The sequence below is a fragment of the Halyomorpha halys genome, unplaced genomic scaffold, assembly GCF_000696795.3.
Source record: "Halyomorpha halys isolate HHAL.00 unplaced genomic scaffold, Hhal_1.1 Scaffold1598.1, whole genome shotgun sequence".
Classification (NCBI taxonomy): Eukaryota; Metazoa; Arthropoda; class Insecta; order Hemiptera; family Pentatomidae; genus Halyomorpha; species Halyomorpha halys.
Genome location: NW_027114197.1, coordinates 263,802 through 287,513, shown reverse-complemented (window position 1 = coordinate 287,513; position 23,712 = coordinate 263,802). Strand labels below are relative to the sequence as shown.

The following is a 23,712-nucleotide window of genomic DNA, read 5'->3' as shown; positions in this document are numbered from 1 at the left end:
TGTGTATATTTTTTTTTAAACTTTAATTTTAATTTTCTGTGTTTTTTTGAATATATACTTATTTCATTATTATATAATAAAGTCATTTTGGCAGTAAATATGGTATTAATGAATTCTATTATATTTAATACTATTTTTTTCTGGTTACAATATTTCTAAAATAAAATCAGTTTATTACTAAAAATCGTTACTAGGCTTGTAACATTTATTTAGATAAGTGGGTATCAACATTTTTAACATATTTAAACTTTTAAAGCCATGTTGTAAAGATTGAGTAAAACTGTTCATTTATTAAACATTCGAGAGGTTATGGTGTAAATCATTTGGGTGATTTGAACCTCTCACATTTTTATTTAAATGAGCTATTTAATCAATCGACTAAAAGTTTAGTGATGACGACAGCTCTAAGAATTATTGCTAAATTTCAAAATCTGTGCGATTTTTTTTTCCTTGTTCATATGACGTCAAAGAGAAGCTTTCACTTGATCTCACCTTTATCTGTGTCGCTGATGACGTAGGAGTTGTTCCGAATTTTGACTTTTTATTGAGATTAAATTAGATTTATTCAAATTACAACATATGCTATGCTGACGTATTTTCTTCCCCGCCATGTTACTTTTCTTATATTATTATTTTAAGGAACATTCTTGAATATGTTCTTACTTTTCTCCACTGTTTTGTTTTGTTAAGTACGATGGGGTGATGAGGAATGGGATATAGGCAGGGAGTATCAAACCTATTTTATTGGCAATTAATAGTTTTAATTAAGTGATCCTAAAAAACTTTTATTTAATATAATGTAAGGCGATCCACAGCGATGGTGATGTTCGCCTATGGATACTGAATGATCTTCCTAATATAAAGAAACATTGTATTATATCATTATATCTATATTTGAAGGTATTAGCTAATATCATAGCAATAGTTAATAAAAAAATATATATATAAATAAAAAAAATATGGAAAAAATATTCTATGACAGTAACTAACACTAATTGATGTAAATAGATAAAATTTGTTTATATATATGCATTCGTACATATTTGTTTTCTTAAGATAATAAAATATTTCTGGAATGTAGGGCTATTATCGTTTAGTAGAGTTGCCAAATGATAAGGTAATCCGGTGTCTATCAAATACCTGAAGTCTGTCAGTAAGTGTTTAACAGTTAGTGGTACACTGTCTACACGTTGGTCTAGATGTTCTTAACAGTAAGTGACTTTTAGAGTTTGGTTCGTTTCTGTTTGTGATCGAACTGTACAGTTTTTGGTAGATATGGTCAACTCTTGGACTATTTAAAAAACAAAACATCTATGTTTCTTATTTAATACTTGTTTTCATTATTTTTTATTTGTGTTATATATCAAGATATATATTTTTTCCCCTGCACTCTCTGGTCAAGTAATTTTTCAAGGTTAAGATCAATGGGAGGTACCTGTGTAACCTCAGGTTATTCCATAAAAATTATACGAATAAAAAAATAATTATTTTGTATAATTACTATCCCGCTAAAACTATTGATTACACTCAATTTGAGCTGGAATAAGGACCGGCCATTCTATACCTCTTAACAGGAAATAAATTTAAAATACATAGTTAAAATAATGTATTTCTTCACACATTCTGTTGTTAATGCTACTGGACTACTAATTGCTATACTTCACCTAAGAGAACCATTACAGATTGTAATGATTGAAGGTATTGCCATTTTTGGCCAATAATTTAGGACATCTACTACACTTTCCGTTCCGGCGCTTCCAAGAAATAGAGCTTGGGTTATAGGAATTATTAATTTAGTGACTAGTAGATATTATAATTTAATCAAAAAGGTGTTAAACTGTTAACTAATCTTAATATTTCAACAGCTTCTAACGCCCTACGCGAATCTGTCTGCAACATATGAGGGATTGCATTGGCAAGGTCAGTTGCAATTATGCTGCCTTCAACTTTGTTGAAGGACTTGTCCTTTGTACTATTTGAACACTACACTCCTACTCGTCCTGTCGTATATTTGAGCCCACATTTGTAATTAGTAATTCTAGGTTATATTTAATACTATATAGAATCCATGCAAGTATAATCCGAGTACAACCATGGTATCTAAAAACTGAAAAAAAATCGTCGTAATAAATTTCTGAAAAAAAATCAACATTTTGGACTGTTCCATATCAATTTTAGGTGGCAGTTATAAATGAATATGTTTAGCTGTTGAAATGAAATTTTTTTCCTAGGCGTCACATTGAACGGTAAACACTTAGGTAAACGAATGACATTAATGTAGTGTTAGGGAATTTATCCTTTGTTTGTAACCATTGTTTTTAAAATTGCGAATAACAGACAGTATACTCAACTTTTTCGATTTTACCTACATTTTCTAAATGAATGTTTTGTTCTCTATACGAATTCCATAATGGCTACTTTTATAGTTATTCCTTTTATGACTGTAACAAGCATATTTAACTATTAAACCCTTAAGAAAAACGATTTTTAATCTATTTTCCTTTCTTGGTAATTACTTTAAAAAAAAAAATTGAGTGGATGAATTACAATTATCATGTTTTTCTCAGTTTTTACGAATAGCATTCTTAGTTTTCAATAAAAATACGCGTCGTATTCACAGATGTTAGCAAATGTCCTGAATAGTCGTGGCGGGTTTCATAATCTATAATCTATTAGTTTAGCCTGCAACTAGCGTAAAAGATAACCGAGCGAAGATAAGCAGAAATTTTGAAAATGATAGAAAACTGATGAGGTGAAAGAATAATATTAATATCTGTACACAAGTTTCTCCACATTTTTCTTATATTGACATAAAAAATAGGTTATTTTCTTGATCTTAAACAGCTAACTGAATAGTTCTGAAAAGCTCAAGTTTGTAATTTGCTTCTGAGATTTCCTAGAGATCTGCAAATTCGGAGAGCTTGGCTTTGGACAAGTTGAGGGAATCACGCTTCAACTTTAAAAAATCAATTATTGTGTATGTCGAGTTACTTAATCAAATCATTAACTAACGTCAAATGTAGAAAAGGTTTGCTAGTTTATCGAGATATTGCTCTTGAATTTAGAAACATTACAGTATTCTTCGGACTGCTTTGTTACTTTTTGGGACAAAGGCCTTTGTTTTACATTTCAAGTATTCCAGAAATAATAGAATTTAATTAATCATTCAAAAAAAAATATTTTAGTTTTTTTTTAATCGAATAATTTTATGGTTTATATCCTTGTAATTCATTGCTGTATCGATATTAATAACCCGTTCAGAGCTGAACGATGGTTTTATTCTTTATTGAATCTTTAATTTATAATTTATTTGTGCCTTTTCTCTCTAATTATTTAAATCATTCTTAAATTTATTAAAGCTTTAATCTTAATTGTTATATTAAGGTTTGGTATAATGAAGTGTTCACCGTACTGACTAAAGAAATATATAAACGGCTTTATTGTATATATTTATCAATTTTATCTATGTAGGGTTGACATTCAACCTTTGTGCTAGTTTCGGTGAATTTCCTCAAAGTATGATTTACCTACGACTTCTTTCTGTGGTATTGCCCAGTAAAATCTCCATCAAACTGTTTTGTATTATCCAATAACCAAAGACTTGTCATATGCATAAGAGTAAAATAATAATATTTAGGGAAAATGAACTATTGCACCATAAACAGCTTCCTTGTTTTCCTTCAATTCATAATTTGTTTTTGTTTTTTTATTATAATTATTAATATTCCTTTCTCATCCAAGAATTTGTGAAGTGAAACTTCTTTAGGTGCACTTATAAGACTGAATCTATCAGAAAGTGAAACGTTCCCCTATCTCAATAAATAAAATATTTATTATACAATACAGATAATCATTTAATTAAGAGAGATACCCTTAACCAAACTGCATTTTCTAATTCTGAAATAATATACATTTGTTTATTAGAACGTAAGAAGTTTCACTTCTCACGGGCGGAAGTCATATATATATATATTCGGTATGAGAAGATGAATATTTTGTTGTCAATAAATTAAAATCTGTATTATTTAAATATTTGCGGTTGGGCAGATAATTATTTTCTGTTACACTATAGTCGTGAGTTAACCCTGTGGGTTATGGAGCCCTCTTGAGGTCCACCCAACCTCTTAAAGTGAGTACCCTTTAATAGAAAAACCTAGTGGTTGAGTGTGATTCTGACCAAATCACCATAGCTTATAACCGTTGTTCTAAAAACAATGCCTCCTTACAAAGTACTGAACCCATGGATGGCTCTTGGTCCATTGGAGGGGTTCACATTATTATTATCTAAATATCATGTTCTCTCTATCAAGAAAAAAATATTATTAATTTTATTTTTTCTTATAATGAACCAAGTATTTATTTTCAACAAATTATAACTCATATTATGTTTGTTGATTACAGTTCTATGAAATTCTCAAATATCTTCTTCTTTTTTTTTTAAATTATCCAGAACCTATAATTGTATGAAAAATCTTGGATATTAGATTTATATTTTTACCTACTTACTTATTTATGAAAGAATTATAAGGACCATTAACGATTATTAGACATTGGAATTAATTATTTATTTTATGTTTCAGACAGCCATCTATACAACCGAATCTCAACACCAAGTGGGTAAGTCATGTACTCTTAGTTGCATAGGTAGTTTTATTTTCGAAAAATAGAGCCAGGAATTTGAAAATAGGACTAGGCTAGATGTGGATCCATATTGTAAATAATAAATCAATAATTTTTTTAAGCTTTTGTTATTGTAAGTTTGCTAACAACGTTTGGTATTAATTTGCTGTATGTATAATTTAAAATATACCAAACATTTTTTGTTTTATGATAAGTTCAGTTTTTGTAATGGACTGAAAAAGAGAAATATGAGATTGATATTAACATTTATCGCACTTGCCCAGCCTCCACTGGCTTACTACCGGTGATGCAGTGAGAGGGATGCGCTGGGATCTTTTGAGCTCTGCTCTACCCTTCACACGTGGGGAATAGAGTGACTCAGGGATCCTCAGGTCGATTGTATATAAGAGTGTAAATGTGGCTAGAGATTATGTTCATTTTATTTATCTTTCTGTTTGTATATATTTTAAGAGAGATTTTTTTTTCATTCATTTATTTATTTGTATTCTTATTTTATTTTATTTTAGTATGAATGTGTGGCAGATTTTAATATCTATCAATAAATAAAAAATATATTAAAAAAAGAAGAATATTATAACAGACATAATAAATATTGATGTATAATAAAGAGTAAAAAAAAATTAGATGTATTAATATTATTATATTGATTAATATTAAGTAATATTTTATGTCTAATAATGGATTCATGGGTATGCAGTGTCTAGTTTTAACCCAATATATTTTGTTAGGACTGATAGTAATAAAAAAAAAATAAAAAAAAAGTTGCTGCTTTTTCGTTGCTTAAAATTTGGAATAAAAGACTTGTTTAGTAATTTTTTCTTAGTATGCGTAAATATTCAAATTTAACTATGTATATAAATTTAAAATTTAGGATATTGATCTGATACAGAAAAGAAACATATTCTTGACAGGAATTGAATATATACTTGTCTTTACTTTGACAATATATACTGTATTCTTATTCAATTCAATATAGTTTCCACTAGAATCTATAATATTTTAGCAACGTACGACGAGCTTATTTATTTCACAAGGGAAAAAAATTGGAGTTCTGGGAAGTATGAATTCCAGAAAAGCATTTTACCTAATTCTGAATTAAAACCTAAGTTTTAAACTTAAAACTTATCCGAGTGTTTAATGTGGAAATCAGTTGGGGGGGGGGAGGATAGATCAGTCGAATAGGGTGGGTATTGAAGGATTTTGTTGTCTAACTAGTGCAGTCGTTGGTGTAGGGTTGGTTGTGCGACATTTATTAATAACTGTACGTGTATTATTAACTGTAATAATTATTTTTATAATTCATATTTCATCTAATATCTCAATCATTTGAAAATGCACTGTGAGTCAAGGAATGAGAATGCAAGATCCATTGAACGTGAGAACGGTTTCTCCGAACGCTGCTGTACTTGGCATTCATCTCATTCGTTCCGGTCCGCTAGCAGCCTCTGATATGGTTTTAAAAAAATCCTATTTCATGTTAACACATGAATAATAGCTATTACTCATGTTATAGCTATTTTACAAAAACTTATTGATAGCGATTTATGAATTTGATTTCCTCTACAACATGTGTCAAGTTTGGGGAACTATCGAAAAATATAATTTTTTAATTGGAGAAGTTTGTCGGGGGGTGCGGTCAGCAAAGAACGACATAAATAAACCATATTTATTTATTTTATGCCGACGTTTCGACCTGAGTTTCAGGTCTTCATCAGGGCTATAGAACAAAAGAGATAACAACAACATTTAGAGTAACATACAATTGAAAAGGAATACTATACAAACAAATTTAGAATTATACAAAATATTAAATTAAATCATAAATGATAAAAAATTTATAACTGATAATTGAATAGTACAAAATTTTAATTGATTGATATTCCTGGAATTGTATGGTAGTAAATTGAAAACAGTGACAGATGAAATATAATATCATGTAGGTAAGAAGATATGTATAAGATAAGATATGCAAGTAGTGTCTAAAAAAATTGAAAAATTAAATAAATAAATTGAACATTATGACAGACAATGAAAAATAGTGAGTGGTTTATATCTGAATTACATTGTGAGTATTAACTTATATACCTATACTAAAAATATATATATAATAACCAATATTTTGAAGAAATAGCCTTCTATATCATCTTTCTATTTTATACTCCTAATAAAAATATGAAAAAAATATATAGTTTTAAAGAATCAGAGAGAATGATTTCCTCATTAATCTACGGTCAACTATCTACACCTCAATATTATTTTTTAAATATCACTTCATTCTACGGTTATATTAAAAAAAATATTTGTCATTCAAGAATTTCCAATCTCCCAAGTTGATAGTCAAAGGGTTGATACACTAAGTGTTTATTAAAAAACAAAATTAAGTTATATTAGAGGTATTCATGATGTGATGAATGTAAAATGTTATAAATATATTCTTAAATAAAAAAAATTTGATCCTTTTTTTCTCTCAACTTTATTGTTTACACCTTTTCCAACGTTTCGACCCTCAGGTCATTCTCAAGGATACTTTCATATTGATGTCATTTTCTTTTTTTTAATCTTAAAAATGCAGGCTAATTGCCTTTGTCCCATATAACCTTTTCTAAATAACTTTTTCCTAGATTAAACCTTTAAACAAATTTCTAACCTGTTGAAGGTAGGTTCTGTTTTAAGTTGCAAATGTGAATAAAGGAAGGAAGAAAAGTTTTTAAAAAAGTTTTAAATCTAGGAAAAAATTATTTAGAAAAGGTTATATGGGACAAAGGCAATTAGCCTGCATTTTTAACATTTGAAAAAATAAAATGACATCAATATGAAGGTATCCTTGAGAATGACCTGAGGGTCGAAACGTTGGAAAAGTTGTAAAGAATAAAGTTGAGAGAAAAAAAGGATCAAATTTGTTTTATTTAAGAATAAACTAAACCACTCTCAAACAAGAAAATATGAAATAATTAATCTTATAAATATAGATAGGATTGTGAGCAGTCCTATTTAAAGTCATGTTAAATGTATAAGAGATCCTAGCGGATTTTCTGAGCAACTTGTTTTATAACTATTCCTTCCAAAACTTCACGTTATTGTTTACTTATAAGTTTTGATTAATGTCTTGTGAACTTTTGACCACTGAGCGTCTTGTTCATTTTCTAACTTGTGAAGAAGAGAAATAAGATGAGCCAATTGACAACTGTAATTTCATTATTATTATTGTCATACATTGCTTTATTAGTTTTTAAAAAATCCAAAACAATACTAACATAATCACAACACAAACTACGAGCAAGAATTACGTATAATACTACATTGCTTGTTCCTAAGACAGCAAATAAAATGACGACGAGCTCAGCTGGTCTGTTGCGTGACGTCATTGTCCATTTAACAGACCTAGAAACAGACATTAGAGGTATTCATGATCTTTAGTTTAATATGTTAAAGGGTGTTAAATTGTGAAATATTTTCTTCTTTTACCAAGTTAAAAACGATATAACATGTAACATGGCTGAGAGTCTGTTACTAGGTCTGTTAAATGGACGTCACGAAACAGACCAGCTGAGCTTGTCACTGTTTTATCGTGTTAGGTTACTTACTCGCAGTTTATGTTTTGTTTTTTCTTTTGTCTTGTGTTTTGGACCTTTTAAAAAATATAGTAAATCAGAAGCCAAACTTTTACACTTCTACTTTTCACTTATTTTAGGCATGTTGTAATAAAATACTGTAATCAAACTTATAAGTAAATAATAACATGAAATTTTGGAAGGAAAGGTTATTAAACAAGTTAGTCAGAAAATCCGCTAGGAGCTCTTATGCATTTATCATTTAACATGACTTTATATAGGGCTGCTCACAATGCTATACTTATAACATTTAACATGGTAAAACATTTTACATTTAACAAAATATCATGAATACCCCTATTCAACCATGTTATATGTTATATCGCTTTAGCATGGTAAAGGAATATTTTTCCATTTAACATGTTAAACTAAAGATCATGAATACCTCTGTAACTACAAAATAGTGACAGAGGAATTCCTCATACCATGATTACCAAGTATATGAATTAACTAAATAAAAGTAAAATACATTAAAATAAAGAACATCAAAATTAATTGTCAGAAAGTAGTCCGGATGGAGTTAAACAATAACTATTTATTGGCTTAACAATAAATAGTTTTCTCCTACTATTTTAATACCTTTGTTGACCGTCAACTGGACTATGTTCCGACAATCTACTTCTTACGGTCAACTATCTTCTTCCAATAAAAATTAATTTTAAATAAAATTAATTAATCAACGTAACCTCGCTGATAGTTCAACTTGGTGAATGAATGTTAAATAGGAAACATGCAAGGCTGGTGTAACGTTATAAAGTGCAATAGTCCACTGTCAAGGTGTCATGTGGCTGTTGTCATGCATGTGCAGATAATTAATTTTACTACTAAGGTATCAATCAAATCGTTATAGCATGACAATAGTGACACGACATCAAATGTAATGTGGGCTGTTGTTTACAGCGTGAAAATCATGTTATATATTAAACAATAGTAATGAATAATCGTCATTATTCTCTGGATTCCTTTTTTTTTCTTTGGTTGTTGAGCTACAATGCTAGTCTCTAGCGTCTAATTTCCTTCTTGCACTATATAATACTGCAAAAGGCGAGTTAATAACTCTTTTGTGAACTGAATTATAGATTACTAGAAAAAAGACAATGCCTCCAATGAAATTTATGGGTTACAATGATCCTGAATCATGAATCCATTCAACTTTACTTTACAAGAGAGAGCTTTATATAGTATGATGTGAAAGCCATTGACTCAAGATGGTTGTAGAATAACAAACTATTACTCGATTATTCTATTATTTTGGATTAACTATCGGTTAAAATTATGCTAATTTTCTTAACTTTACTGGTGTCCATCCTCGTCAGATTACTATTGATAGTTACTTTAAAAAAAAAACATATCATATTCCTTTGTTGCGTTTTTGACGAAAAAATGTGAATTATGGTCAAGTTGAACTACGCACATTTAAAGAACACAATTGAAGGCTGAATACGTATGCGACCTTCTCTTAGTTACTTCTTATGGACGACAAGGAAGTCCAATATTGGTAGTTGTGCGTTTTCTATATTGTACAAATAATACTTGAATAAACTTAAGGGAAGTAACATTGAGGAATGAGATAGGCTAGAGGGTTTAGGGGCTGAGTTTACTGCTCTGAACGAAGTGTGGCACACTAATTTGTGGGCTTTTGCGGGGGTTTAATCTACAGTAGACGACACATTATTGGTCCTAATGATAAATCGGTCAGTTGCAGCTCAGTAATGACCATACTACTGTTAAAAATTATGTAAGGTCGTGAGCTAGCCATCATGATCAGCCGCTGGACTGATTGCAAGGCATTAGTAAGAAGTAACTCAACCTCACTCTGATTCCTTGACTTTAAGTAGCCATTTATTATGAACAGAAAAAAAGATAAAGGATTATCCACCGGCGTGCGTCATAGAGTTAGGTAAAATGGAGGATAGAGAGAGCAGATACGAACCAAGCACAGGCATCAGATATGGAGAAATAGGGAACAGCTGTTGAACTGGTCAGGGGCAGTTTGCCTTTCGATTTACGGAAAAATATTCTGTAGGAGTTAGTCTTCAGTACTTCAAAATGGCTAAAAAAATATACGAAACGTAGTAGATGAATTATTAGATTTTTTTTTTCAAAGCCCCCATTTGAAATTATAGTGTGGTAGTTAACGTATGTTGTGTGTTGAGATTTTGCTTTTCTCTGAAACTGGGTTTCATTTTAAAATATTAAAGTTGGTGGTTGGTGTTTTGAAGTATATAACTGGGATTATATTGCGTGATATTTGGTCATTTAATAATTCAAATTTGATTTGTGATTTATTAGACATTAAGTTTTATAATGACATATTTGTCTGTCGTAATTAATTCTATAGGTACGTACATTTTTTACCGTATCATAAATAGAAAATCCTTTGAAAATGATACATGTTATATATGATGTACCTGGTGTTTCTCAGCGCTTTGATTTACCTATACATGTATCTTAAGTGTGTTATTTCTGTACGATAAACCTTTGAAGGACTTCTCGGTTTCCTGTGGATGAGACGTTCCTTAAGGAAGTTGATAGATCAGTACCAAGGGGAATCAATTGCTCGAGGGCTTTCGCTTGTAGGCAAGACTTCCGTGTATTCCTTGCCCCAGATACCAACAGGGAAAGCATGGAGCTTTATGTTAAACAAAGTCATTGCTAGATGATTAGATTAATATAACTTGAGTTTATACTTTATTTGAGACCGACTTTTTATCCAGTCGTTTATCATTTCATATACATTTTGTTAATAACCTAAAAATCTTTGTGATTAAATTATAACTATGTAAAGCTGAAAATTAAAATTATTGATGGCAAGAATCAAAAAAAAAAAAAAATAAATAACAGTTTTACTACTACACCATACGAGAAAATAACGACATAATTTTGATTATCAGAAAGTTAAAATAATATGAAAATAAAGGAATAGTTTTAGAAGCAATCAATTATGAAACGGAATCAACAAATTTGAATTTAAAATATATAGCTAAATAAATTAAACAAAGTTGAAACTGCACTTGCATTTCCCTAAAAATAGTTAGATAATAAATCCAACAGTTTAATGTAAGCCAATAGAAGTCTGAAGAACTATGTTAGTGTAGATAAAACATGGCTAGAAAAGGAAAAAATAGCAATCTACACAAAACAAGATTTTAAAAAAGATTATTAAATTTAGATTTTAAAAAGTAGTAAATTTAGCCCAAATATGAATGAAAATTCTTGTTTTGTTATACAATTTCATCAAAAAGCTTATACAATTTCAATAGTAACATATGTTTTAAAAACTAAATCTTGTGTATAATATTAGTTTTTGATGACGTATCAAAAACAGCTAAGAAAAAAAGGAAACAAATTTTTAAAAATATGGCAATAAATACTTCCTTGAGTTATAAATGTAAAAATTTATTTTAATAATGTGACTGGGGTGATGAGGAGAGGAATATGTCCGGATATGGCCAATTGTTAAGGGCCGAAAAGTTACAGATATGTGAAACATATATATATTTATAAAATAAAACTGTCTATAATCGGTATATATACTGTTTGTATTACAGTTTATATATAAAAATCTGTTCCAAATGCTTTTTCCTCAATTATATATATTGATATATCAACAATAACACGGTATTTTTATTTATTTCTTTGTTTTTACCATCCATAAAGCTATAAACCTAAAAAAAATATATCAATATTCTATGAAAGGAATATGGTCCGGGTGCGGTCAAGAAAAACTCAAATAGTAGAAATATACTAATTTAATGCTACAAGGCTGTCCCCACTCCTCCCATCCCCAACGGTCATTTTAGTTTTGACTGCCGTCAAAATAGCCCTGAAGAAGCCCTGCAACGTGGGGCGAAACGTTGGCTCATTAAATTAGCATATTTCTACTATTTGAGTTTTTCTTGACCGCACCCGGACCATATTCCTTTCATCTTCACACACGGTCAATCAATAATCTTCCAGTATATCAATATTCTATCTTCTATTATTATATTTTTAAAATATTTTCATCTACCTATTCATTTACTTGCTTGGCTCTTTATCATTTAGAGGTCAATTAATTTCTTCCTAAATTAATTTAAAATACACTCTAAATATTTTTGAAAAATACACATATTTTATTCAGAAACCGTTTGGGATCTGGGTTTTATTTATTGTTTCTTTCGAAATTGGTGATCAAGAATTGTAAAATTTATTCAATAATCTAACATATGTTTCTTAAAATTGTATAAGGTTGTAAACCTTTTACCGTTTATCAGTTTTTAAAGTATAAATTTCCTTCGAAATCAATTGTATTCTTAGATGTCTTGATTTGAAGTATCTCTTTATTTATCTTCGTGTGGCTTTCTTATTCATTTTAAAATAAAGAATATTATTATTACATAACATAATACTTTATGACCATAATGGATTTCTTATTGGAATAAACCTCAGAAATTAAATTTTGTTTCGTAGCAATTTTAGTCATTCTACTTTAATGTTTTAATAAGACAAAAACTTATTCTTCTAGGACTAAAAGCTCATGAATTCTTGGGGTCATTGACACCGACACTTCTCCACGGCAATTTTAACCATTTCACATCATTTAAGTTAATGGATTTGCGGGTATAAGCTATGACAGTTATTTTATTTTTATTTAATTCTTTTCCTGGACATGCTTTTGTTTTTTATGATATTTTTTTTTAAGATAAAATCTAAACCACAATTGTTTCTGCTCCTATCTAAAATATTATAGGGAATATGAGGAGTTTAATCATGAGGAAAACAAATTCCTCTAACGTGTTCTGACCATACACGTCAAAGCTATTCGTTTTAACTAAAAAACGTTTTTTTCGTTTTTCCCTTATTTTTACTTAAGACATTCTATCTAAGTCCTAAAATCCTTGGTTAATCACAGAGATCTTTCCCTCTCAATGTTTTATTCTGATCTAATTTGATACCATACAATGTGGTATAGTTCTTATTATTACATATATAAACCATTCCGCTGACTATATTAAAGTCTAAACCTTTAATGTCTCCCATGAAAAATTTCGTATTTCAACTACCGATTTCTAACAACATTTATCAACCAAAAATTTTAATTTTAATTTCTATTTAGTTCTTATCTCTCAGACAGGTAATTTCAAGTAAATCACAACAGCGCTTATTCATCCCTGTTTCCTCAGTCAGGTGGTGTACCTCAGGGTAGTATCCTTGGTCCTATCCTTTATAAAGTGCTTACAGCTGACATCCCAACCCATCCTAACTCTATTCTCACAACGTATGGCGATGACACATGCCTACTATCAGTGAATAATGAATGATCTTTCCATTGTATCCCAATCTCTCCAATCCCACATCACCACCATTGAAGAATGGTGCCAAAACTGGAGGATTAAAATATCCAATAAATCCCACAAAATCACATTTACCCTTCGTCGTAAACCTTCGTCTTGCCCCAGAGTATCTTTTAATAATACCTCACTTATTCCTGTTGAGCAGATCCGTTACTTAGGACTAAATCTGGACAAACGAGTGACATGGAATCCTCATACAAGACTGAAAAGACTGAAGGAAACTGCTCGTCGATTCCGACTATTACAACATTTACTAGACAAACGGTCCAAACTTCTAATCCATTACAAAAGACTGATCTACATGACTAAGGCCTATCTAGACATACGTAATTGAGCTATGGGTCTCCACTAAACCATCTAATTCCTCTCGAATCCAATCCTTACGGTCCAAAATCCTTCGTAATATTCTTAATGCTCCTTACTTTGTCACAAATCAAATCATCCATCAGGACCTCAATGTCCCCTATGTTGCCGATTTGGCCAGAACCAGATACCAATTCTTCCATAATAAACTTCCCAATCACCCAAACCAACTCGTTTCTAACTTGGATTCTCCTTTACCTAATAATCCTCCTTGGCGTCTGAAAAGAAGATGGCCTCGAGATCTCCTCCTTTAGAAGTGTTTTTGGAGTTCTATCAATGGGTAGATTCTCCACATGTTTGTATCATGGCATAATATCACTTACAGCAAATTTACTTGATGTGTATATATGTATACAGTTGTAAATAACAATAAATAAATTATAAAAAAAACAACAAAAAAAAAAAACTTCAATTTAAAGATGGAAATCTAGGATTCATTATTATCCAGTCTCTGCTAAGTAGGTCTAAATTTCTCAAATTGCTGTTACACTTGAATTTTAATTCAGTGAGCTCGTTTAGAGAGAGGTAGGGTGGGTTAAGAAGAAACCATCATCCTTGTCAGGTTTCGTGACATTTACAAAAATGGAACTGTTGAATGTACAATAATTATTGGATGCACTAGATCCACCCAACCAAAATCGTATAAAAAAATAAAAATAATAACAGAAATTCACTATTTCTCAATTTCCAAGATTATAGGCAAAAAAAGTTTATAGAGAAAATACATTAACTAGTTAGCTAGTTTTATTAGGGAGTACAGTAGCTAGTATTGTATTAGCTAGTATAGTAGTTAGTATTAGTAGCTAGTTAGCTAGTTTTATTAGGGAGTACAGTAGCTAGTATTGTATTAGCTAGGATAGTAGTTAGTATTAGTAGCTAGTTAGCTAGTTTTAAGAATGTATGAAAGTTGTTTTGTTCAAAGGACTCTAGTTTTAGGTTTTGCGGGGAGTTCAGATGGGAGATGTAATTTTCTTCTGAAATAGCCAAGGAGACGCCATCTATTGGCACATGTACAAATTCCATCGGCACCACCTATATTGAACAAGGGGTAACTGCTACCTTATGGAATTTTAAATCGGACTTTCTGCATACGGGTTCTGCATACTTTGTAGGCCTAGTTACACTACCACTAGGATAAGAAAGATGATAGGCTAGAAGCAGCTCTGAGTGTTGCACGGAGAGCACTCTGCCTGGAGGCCGTCGCCTAATTTCAGCAGCAGTAGATCACGAACATGGGGTTCAGGCCGCTCACACCAAGTAAGCACACTTCTCTCATTATTCAACAATCTCATCATACACCAGGACTTTGACACCAACTATTTGTTGACCATCACTATAATCAACATAATTAACATTCTATTAATTATAACTAACATTATTTTATTCTCTTGGGCTTACCCCCTATCTCTCTATATAATCCACTTCTGACCAACTAAACTCCCATCAATAGAACTCAAGAATGGCTGTATCAAACAAAATTTAATTTTTTGAAATTAGGCCTTAAAGAAAGAATGTAAATTAAATAGCTGTCCAGCCTATACAAATCTGTACAGAAACACCTGTTGAACAGTAACTTTCTCTGATGAGCTTCTTAAAGGAATAATGAGATATCGTTGGTCCATACCCAGTGTGACGTATCTGCAAATTAGTTATTTTAGAAATTAGGTACTATCTTTTGTCCGCAACAGTAATTCGAACACAATATTTCCAGACCTGAGGCACTCTCTAAAAGCTCTGGGCTCTTATTGGCTAAATGCGACACAAACACCAGTGTGAAGGAAAATATGTTTTCGCCTCACTATAGTTAACTGCTTTTACGTTATGTTTCTGTAAGGTGTCCATTGAATCATTTGTAATAATTTTTCGTAAAAAAATTAGTAACCTATCATACGTTTTCTTCATATCGTCGTCCAAGCCACATTGGGATTATAGGTAACGAGCTCGCGGACAAAGCTGCCAGAGAGGCACTCACGCTCCCTGGCCGAGGCACCGCCGTTCTTACCCCTTCAGAACTCAGTGCACCCCTTAAATTACAAATATTAGAAAAATGGCAGGCCAAGTGGGATGAAAGCTCTCCTAGTAAATTAAAAGAAATAAAACGATCAGTAAAACCATGGTAAACTTCCTACCGCAACAGCCGTAGGAGGAAGTTGCTCTAACCCGCTTGAGAATAGGTCAAACTCTCCTCACGCACTCTCACCTGATCAGAAAACTGCCACCTCCAATGTGCAAATATTGTCATCCATTCTTACGATTAGACATATTTTTGAAGAATGTACTCACTATTTGCCAATAATAAACAGGATAGGACTGACCCCAAATTTATCAGAGGCTCTCACAAATGAGGAAGCTAAAATTACATTAGTATTTGAATTTTTAAAAGCACATCGCCTTCTTTATAAATTATAAAGAACTCTTCTTTGATTTTTTTTTAATTATTTATTTTTTTATATCTTTTTTTATTTTTTTTTTTTTTTACTTTTATCATGCCATAGGCGTTGATGATCAGAGGGTTTTAGGCCTTTAAGCAACAATCAACAACATATCGTCGTCCATAATTTTGTTGTGTCTCTAATAACTTTTAGGTTGTTTCTTAGTCAATCCTAGAGGTGAATTTTAACAATCAAGTTATTTTAAGAGATAAATTCTATCTGTTAAAAAAAAAAAAAAAATTCCTTTGATGTTCTATCTGAAAGAAACAGTCGTTAAAACCTTAAATAGTACCACACACAAGTTATAAACATTTCCACCCACACCGTTATTCTCTTGTAGCTCTGGACTTCCCGTATTCCGGATATATAACCATACTCCCGGACACAGAATAGCAAGAATATCATCATGCATTTTCATGAATTCTAGCTCGTCATTTAGATTCGAAACTGTACCGGTAACATTTTATGTGGTATCATTAATGGGAAAGATAATAGTGCCAAATTGGCCAGGCGGTCGTCCACTTACGTACCGAAACAGGTTCTTTGACTTTTAAAGACTCTTTTATCCTGTTTCCCAATTTATATCCTGCCGATTGGAAAGCAAAGATTAGGATTGTATTTAAAGGAACGTCTGCCTGGAAATTCTTATCTTTATTTGTTTTCTGTTAATTCGTGAAAGAATTTCAAATATCTGCTGAGGGGATTTGAAAATTTATATTGTGTGAAATAGTATTCATTCCGAGCTTAAGCTAGCGATTTATCATTCAAACACTTTAGCTCAAGTATCGATCAATTCATATTTCAAAATATAATGTATTTATTTAGAATAATAACCAGCTCTCAAGCCCGAAACAGGTATCATATATCAAAAACATCGTATACAAAATAGCTTAAAAGATTACGAAGTAGACTCTACTACTTTTATAAAAAAAAAATAAACCTTTTAAAGGACTTTATTTAATTAAATATGTCATTTATTAGAGCAAACAACTTTGACTACAGATAGGCTTATGGCCATTTTTTTTTTTTTTTTTTTATGGTAAGGACTTTTTTCTTTCAGTGAAAAAAAAACAGCTTTACCGTCGTTTATAAAATTTATTTAATTCAATTTAACTCAAGAAAAAAAAATTATATGGGAGTAAATTGATTTCATGACGCGAGATGTAACGGAACCGTTGGAGAGGGGCAACAGCTGGTCAATTCTAGCAGGAAAAATGTTATATTGTAACAGGAGAGTAAGAGATTACAGTATCTCAACAATACCGGCAGTGTCCGTTCGATTGAGTGACCTCCTGTGAGCTTCTTCTATCCAATTAGATTAAAAAATTTTTCGTACTAGAATAGATTTAGAAAATAGCTGTCCTATTTAAATTATTATTATTATATAATGCTATAAGAAGGAACGCTAATGGCGCTCCTCTTTGTCATAAGCAATAATTTAAAATTGTAATTTGAGCCTAAAAAGTCGAAAAGATTACGCCAAAATTGAATTTATAACTAGTTTTTCAACATTTAAATTAAAATATCTTGAAAACTAAAAAAATTACATACTCTAAGTGAGAGAAATGTTCAGTATTTCATCCGCTTTGTAGTGAGCTGTAATTGTGTCTTGATGCTACTCCGAGTTAGAGAGGCGAAAACTGAAAAATATAGCGCGAAAATAATTTTTTTTTAAATTTTATAAATGGGTAATTACATAAAAAGTAATACGTTTGAACTTTGTTCAATTATTATTGTTAAGGTGAATACGTAAGGAGTAGCAATCTTTGTCTAACCATGTTCCCGTTCTAAACACGTTAGGTCTTACTGTTAGGTTAAATTTAGTCAAAAGAATTTTTATTTTTAAAGTAAACTTAATTTTAACCATTATTAGGTAGGATTAGAGTTGGTACAGCAATTGATGCAATATTTGCAGAATGTATTGAAAACATCCAATCAAATGTTTACATTTCTTATTTTAGCTACCACAAGCAAATTATATCAACATTTACTAATAATACAAATGAAAATATAAACTATATTTTAACGAATGAATAGTATATTTAAATAAAACATTATTTAATAATTATTATTAGATATGAAAATAAAATAAATAATAATTTATAATCTTAATTTTTTCTTGAGACTGGTAACTTTTTAATAAATAATTCAAATTTTATCCATTATAGTCTCAAAACCTTTTATTTCTCTTATTAAGTCCGGCGTTTCGGCCAATCCGGCCATCTTCAGGGACAATCTACTACAAAACAGTTTCTATTACATGTATGATCCTATAAACAATTCAATTACTTAACATTATTATTTATAATTTAGCTTACCTTAATACAACTTTGAAACCATATAATTTAAACAACTCTAACTTCATGCAGGCTATTCTGCCCAGGTCAAAAACATCAATATCTATTAACCATTAGGTAAAAGATATTTTTTTTGTTAATTAGTATATCCCACATATGTTTAATTACCTAATTAGTCAAATATCACTTAAAACAAAGTCAAAATCATTCATCAGCAGACACTATTTCTTAAACTTTTATCACAACAATGCTTGTAACCTTCCTCTACTCAGTTCAAGCATTTAAAAATTATATATCATAACTACATTTTTGTCAATTTTCCTCTTTATTTCATTAGCAAAAATCCTATCAAGGCCAACTATAATTATCCACATACAATTGAATAAATGATATGAAAATAAAATAAATAATAATGTTATAGTATTTTTGTAAAATAAATATCATTATTAATAAAATTTTAATACATTATTTCATTTGCAGAAGTTTCACTTCCATGTAGCAAAATGAATTCACCTATATATATTCTAAATATTGATAGTCTTACCTTTTCGGGTCAACAGCGGCACGGGCTCACAAGCCAAGGTAGAAGTAACAAGATCAGTATAGGCAGAAACTGGGTGGAGCGAGATACACTGAGCACTTACTCTGGGAAATTAACAGAAGAGATCAAAGCGTCCTATAGCTCAAGTGTATGAAGACACCGACTTTATTTTCCCAATCCGATAGAAACTCATTGGCGGTCGGCGGAAAAAAAGTCATCTTTTTTTAGGAAAGTGGGAGGGAAACAAACGAAGAACCGTAGACTGAGATAACAGTTTTGGCTGAAAGGTCTGTTTTATGTATTAAATTATTTATTCCATTTATTCCCGTGTTGAATATTGACCAAGTTGACCGATTAACATCGCAAATTTCGATTAATATAATATTTGTTATCAACTTACTTCAAATAAATACTAATTCATTGGCTTCAATAAAACCATTTTAGTACGTACCCATATAATTATTTTGGACGAACTCCAACGTACCAAGCTTAGTGTTAGAATGGTCAATTCTATTCTACATTCCATCAATTATTTTTCCCTCAATATTTTTATTTATTCCATATTTTCCTGCATGATTCTCTCCTTCCCTACTTTTCCTTTAATATTGTTGTTATTAGATTAATGGATATATTATTTAAATTAGCGAACCAAAACCACTATAATTTTAATATAGAGTTGTTGTAGTTACAGATTTTATTTAACTAAGTTGTTTCCTAACGGGAGGGATTATACCGTCCACTCTCAATGACATTCGCTGATGCCTTACGCTATAACAAACACAATAAGGGAACACGGTTAAAGTCTTGTGTTTGATTTGCAATTTTATAAATTGTATCTAATTTTATATAATTCACAAATTTCACATCTTATGATGTTTTATGCTGAGTTATGAATGTATAAGTCTGCGCTTTGGTTACATAGATAATGCTTTGTGTGCTAGGTTTGGATACAACGAATATTATGCAGACGTGCTAGAAATGATAGGTATTCCTGCCTGGAAGACTTGCCGAAGGTCTTACAAGAAGAAGCTACCCGTTCACCCCCGCGAACCAGGAAATGCTCCAGAACCTGCTTCCTGCCTATTGTTGCTGATTCGGACCCAGACGAAACCCGACATTTAGCGACAAGGATACCATAGTACAAGATTTTCTGACCCTGAGGATCGAAAACTCCCTGGTGGGGGGTCGCCCCACCAGCCGTTGGTTCGCTGTCCATCTCCACCAGTTCGTCCTAATTGATCTCGGGTAGCGGCCGGAAAATCGTGGAACCCGGTCGAGTACTAGATTTATTGTTTGGTTCTTTTGTTTGTGAGTATATTTTTGTTATTTATGTACTTTTTTTTTTCAACTAATCTATTTTTTTGTGTGTTTAGTTTTTTTTTTGGCAAATTTTGTGTAGTTGAATAAAATTATAACGTCAAAAAGAGTTCGCGACTTGTTTTGAAATATGTCGTATGTATATGAAATGGATATGGAGTCTGGAGGAAAATTCAGCATTAATAGTGTACATTATAATTTTTTTTTCTATAACCAAAAATGTTTCAATAGAATTTTCTTACTCTTATGATTCTTATCTATATGGTTGTATTGGTTATCAATTTATTATTAAAAAATAAATAACAACTTAACATTTTGTAAGAAAAAATAAACTACTCTATTTTTAAAGTAGAATACAATATAAAATACTATATTGTTATACACTACTGTATCATCCCATGTTTTCTCAGCCTTTAATATTTCAAAATAAGTTTATGATCACGTCTATTAAAAACAATTATACTTTATTACATGCCTTGTCATCAGATATTATTATTTTCTTAACTTCTTTATGTACCACAAATAATTAGTTTTTAATCATAATTCCTACCGAACAATAACAGATTGCTTATGAAAAGTCTAATTACTATTTGGCCCCATATTATTCCCTGTGAACTCTTTATATTTGATTGGTTTAGTTACTTAATTTGTTTTAGTACGTTTTGAAAATTGCTAATGAGCCGTCACAGTGGAACGGAATATGCCAAGAGCAGATTATATAAAATTAAAATTTCATTTTGACTGTTTCATTCATACCTTTTTCTATTTTTTTTTTCTCTAGTTCAATTGAAAACCTGATAATTTGTGGAATTTTTGAAAATTTATTGTGTTTTTTGAAATCTTTTAGTTCAAAGTGGCAGTTGATATTTTTATTCTCATCATCCTAAACTTTAAAAGATATATTAATTTCAGAACTATGTTTTCCGCTTTTTTGTTCATAAAAACGCACTTTTCAATTGATTTTTTTACGAATACCACCATTGTAAAAATAGCTGGTTCTTTCTTCGCTTTTTCGTAAGGTATTGGGCGTGAGAAATCCGTTATAATCATATTCACCCCGATCGGTCAGGGCTGGTACGAATTTTTTTTCGGTATAAATATTCGAACGATTTCTAAAACTGAAACCGGTCTCAATTGATTCTATTTATTTTCACAATTGTTTTGAAGAAAATAGAATGAAATAATAATAAAATATGAATAATAGGAAATAATAATGTTCGGATTAATAAGTATTCGCTTATTATATTCGAATTATTATCGAATTATCCATATAATGGATATGTATGAAGTTTATATATATACGTTGGAGGATAAAAACCAGATGGATAGACTAAATCAACAAAGATGTGAAAGAGTTCCAAGCAGGAAACTGTAAAGCAGTAACCCAAGATAGGCTGGCTTGGAGAAGGCTGGTTCGGGAGGCCAAAGATCTACTGTCTGTAGAGACAACCGAAAAACATATGTGTATAATAACATTTCTAGGGGTTCAAGGCGTCCTTAAAATTGTTGAAGATAATTTATTGTAAAACTTCAACTTTTCCAGAAATATGAATAGTAGAAGAGCTGTGACTCTATATTTTTAGTAGAAATTTTCCCATTTTATAGTTATATTGCTGTAATATTTCAAATTAATCTGACAGTATTTACAAATTTTTTGACTATGTCCACGGAAACCCGCTATTCCGCATTGTTTCATTCGCCTGTTTAAACTACCTTTTTTTATGTTCACTATTTTTTTGTTGACTAATTTTCTATTAGATAATATTTATTTCATAGATTCACAAAAACTCATCCCTCCAAAGTAATGTTGATTTAAAAACTTACTCGATACTGGTATCAAAATAAGTTGCTAGTTTTACTAATGGATCCTGAAATAAGTTAAAATATTCGTTTTAGTATTGTCCTGCCTACAAAATCCTACGAAGGGTCAAAGTGCGCAAAAATGTGGAAAGTGGATAATTTCTTTCTCAATTAATATTAGTGATAAACCACTGTTTATTTATTCAGAAATGTGTTGTGTCCCTTACATGGCCCATTCAGAAAGAAAACCTTATTTTGGAAGTGGAATCTACGGTTCTTATCAGGCCTATCGGTAAATAACGGCTGTTATTCCTTTTCTACATTATTTATGTTATAAAATAACCTGCCATTTCTTAGAGCTATTAAAGGTCAAGCTATTAGCAGCTGGTTCGACACGTAGACGTTGACAGTAGGAAGCGATAGTAGGGTTCCTTAAGCAGCGGTACCTCTGCTTAGGTTACCTTACCTTGGCTCAACCAGATCAGATCTCTCCTTGCAGCCTGGTTCCTCTTTGCCGCCATCTGATCCTGTAGATTAAATTGAACAATGGACTCTCGGTACGGTCGGGACTAGCGGTTAATATTGAAATTAAGACTGAAAATTAGTCTATATATGAATAATTTTTTTTTCAATACAAAGGTTACATCAAATATTTGGTGCGTGAAACTCACAACGTCCGCTTACCACCTTACTTTGAGATGAAATTCATACTTGTGCTTTTGAAAAAAAATGATTTATTTCTTATTCAGGATGACGATACTCCCCATAGCGAAGTGAAACTAAAATCTGACTATTGTCATTACAACCATGCAACACGAAAACAGTTATTTTCTCCTTTAGTCATCCATCAGACTGTTTCATATTTGATTGTTACTCTGTTCCTTACAGTTGGTAATTAGATATGGTTAATTATTTCAAATAAATAGTCAATTACTTAGGTATAGTCCTTACTATAACTGTGTAATATAACTTACTATACCTCATTTAGAGGAAGGATACTTCTATACCCTTCTGGAAACTGAAAGTTCAGTATTTAAGCTCCGTCAGACTATTTCATTGGGGATAAGACCTAATCTGATACTAAAGAACACTTATCTGACGAATTTAATTAAAATCGTTAGAGCTTTTTTTGAGATAATATTATAAAAGTATAATACTGATAATATAAATTGGTATTTCCTTAAATAGTTTTTGAGCTTGGTTGTTCACGCATAGACCATTTTTCAAGTCATGGCCATGTTGCAATGAGTAGACCTTAAGACGTAGAGTTAAAAAAACAAATTTGAGATTTTTCACGATCACCGTACTTTCCCTTAACTTTTCATTGGAACGTAAGTAAAAGTAAATTGATATAATTTTAACATATGAATATAT

The 23,712-nt window shown here is 30.8% G+C and overlaps 1 protein-coding gene and 1 long non-coding RNA gene across 5 annotated transcripts in view; one reads left to right on the top strand and one right to left on the bottom strand.

Moving 5' to 3' along the window:
- LOC106690163 (sodium-independent sulfate anion transporter) overlaps nucleotides 1-23,712 on the top strand; it is a 190,514-nt gene that overhangs the window by 37,723 nt on the left and 129,079 nt on the right. The window contains exon 2 of one of the 4 annotated variants that reach the window (XM_014435496.3): nucleotides 4,581-4,617. The gene's annotated coding sequence lies outside the window, so the exon portion shown is untranslated. Of the gene's footprint in view, nucleotides 1-4,580; nucleotides 4,618-20,430; nucleotides 20,530-23,712 lie in introns of those variants that run through there. The other 3 variants (XM_067051443.1, XM_014435497.3, XM_014435498.3) reach the window with 3 other exon arrangements.
- Nucleotides 18,595-18,922, bottom strand: LOC136796772 (uncharacterized). The gene is made up of 3 exons (XR_010844519.1): nucleotides 18,849-18,922; nucleotides 18,702-18,783; nucleotides 18,595-18,622 (listed from the first exon to the last, which is right to left on the bottom strand). It is a non-coding gene; the product is annotated as an uncharacterized lncRNA (long non-coding RNA).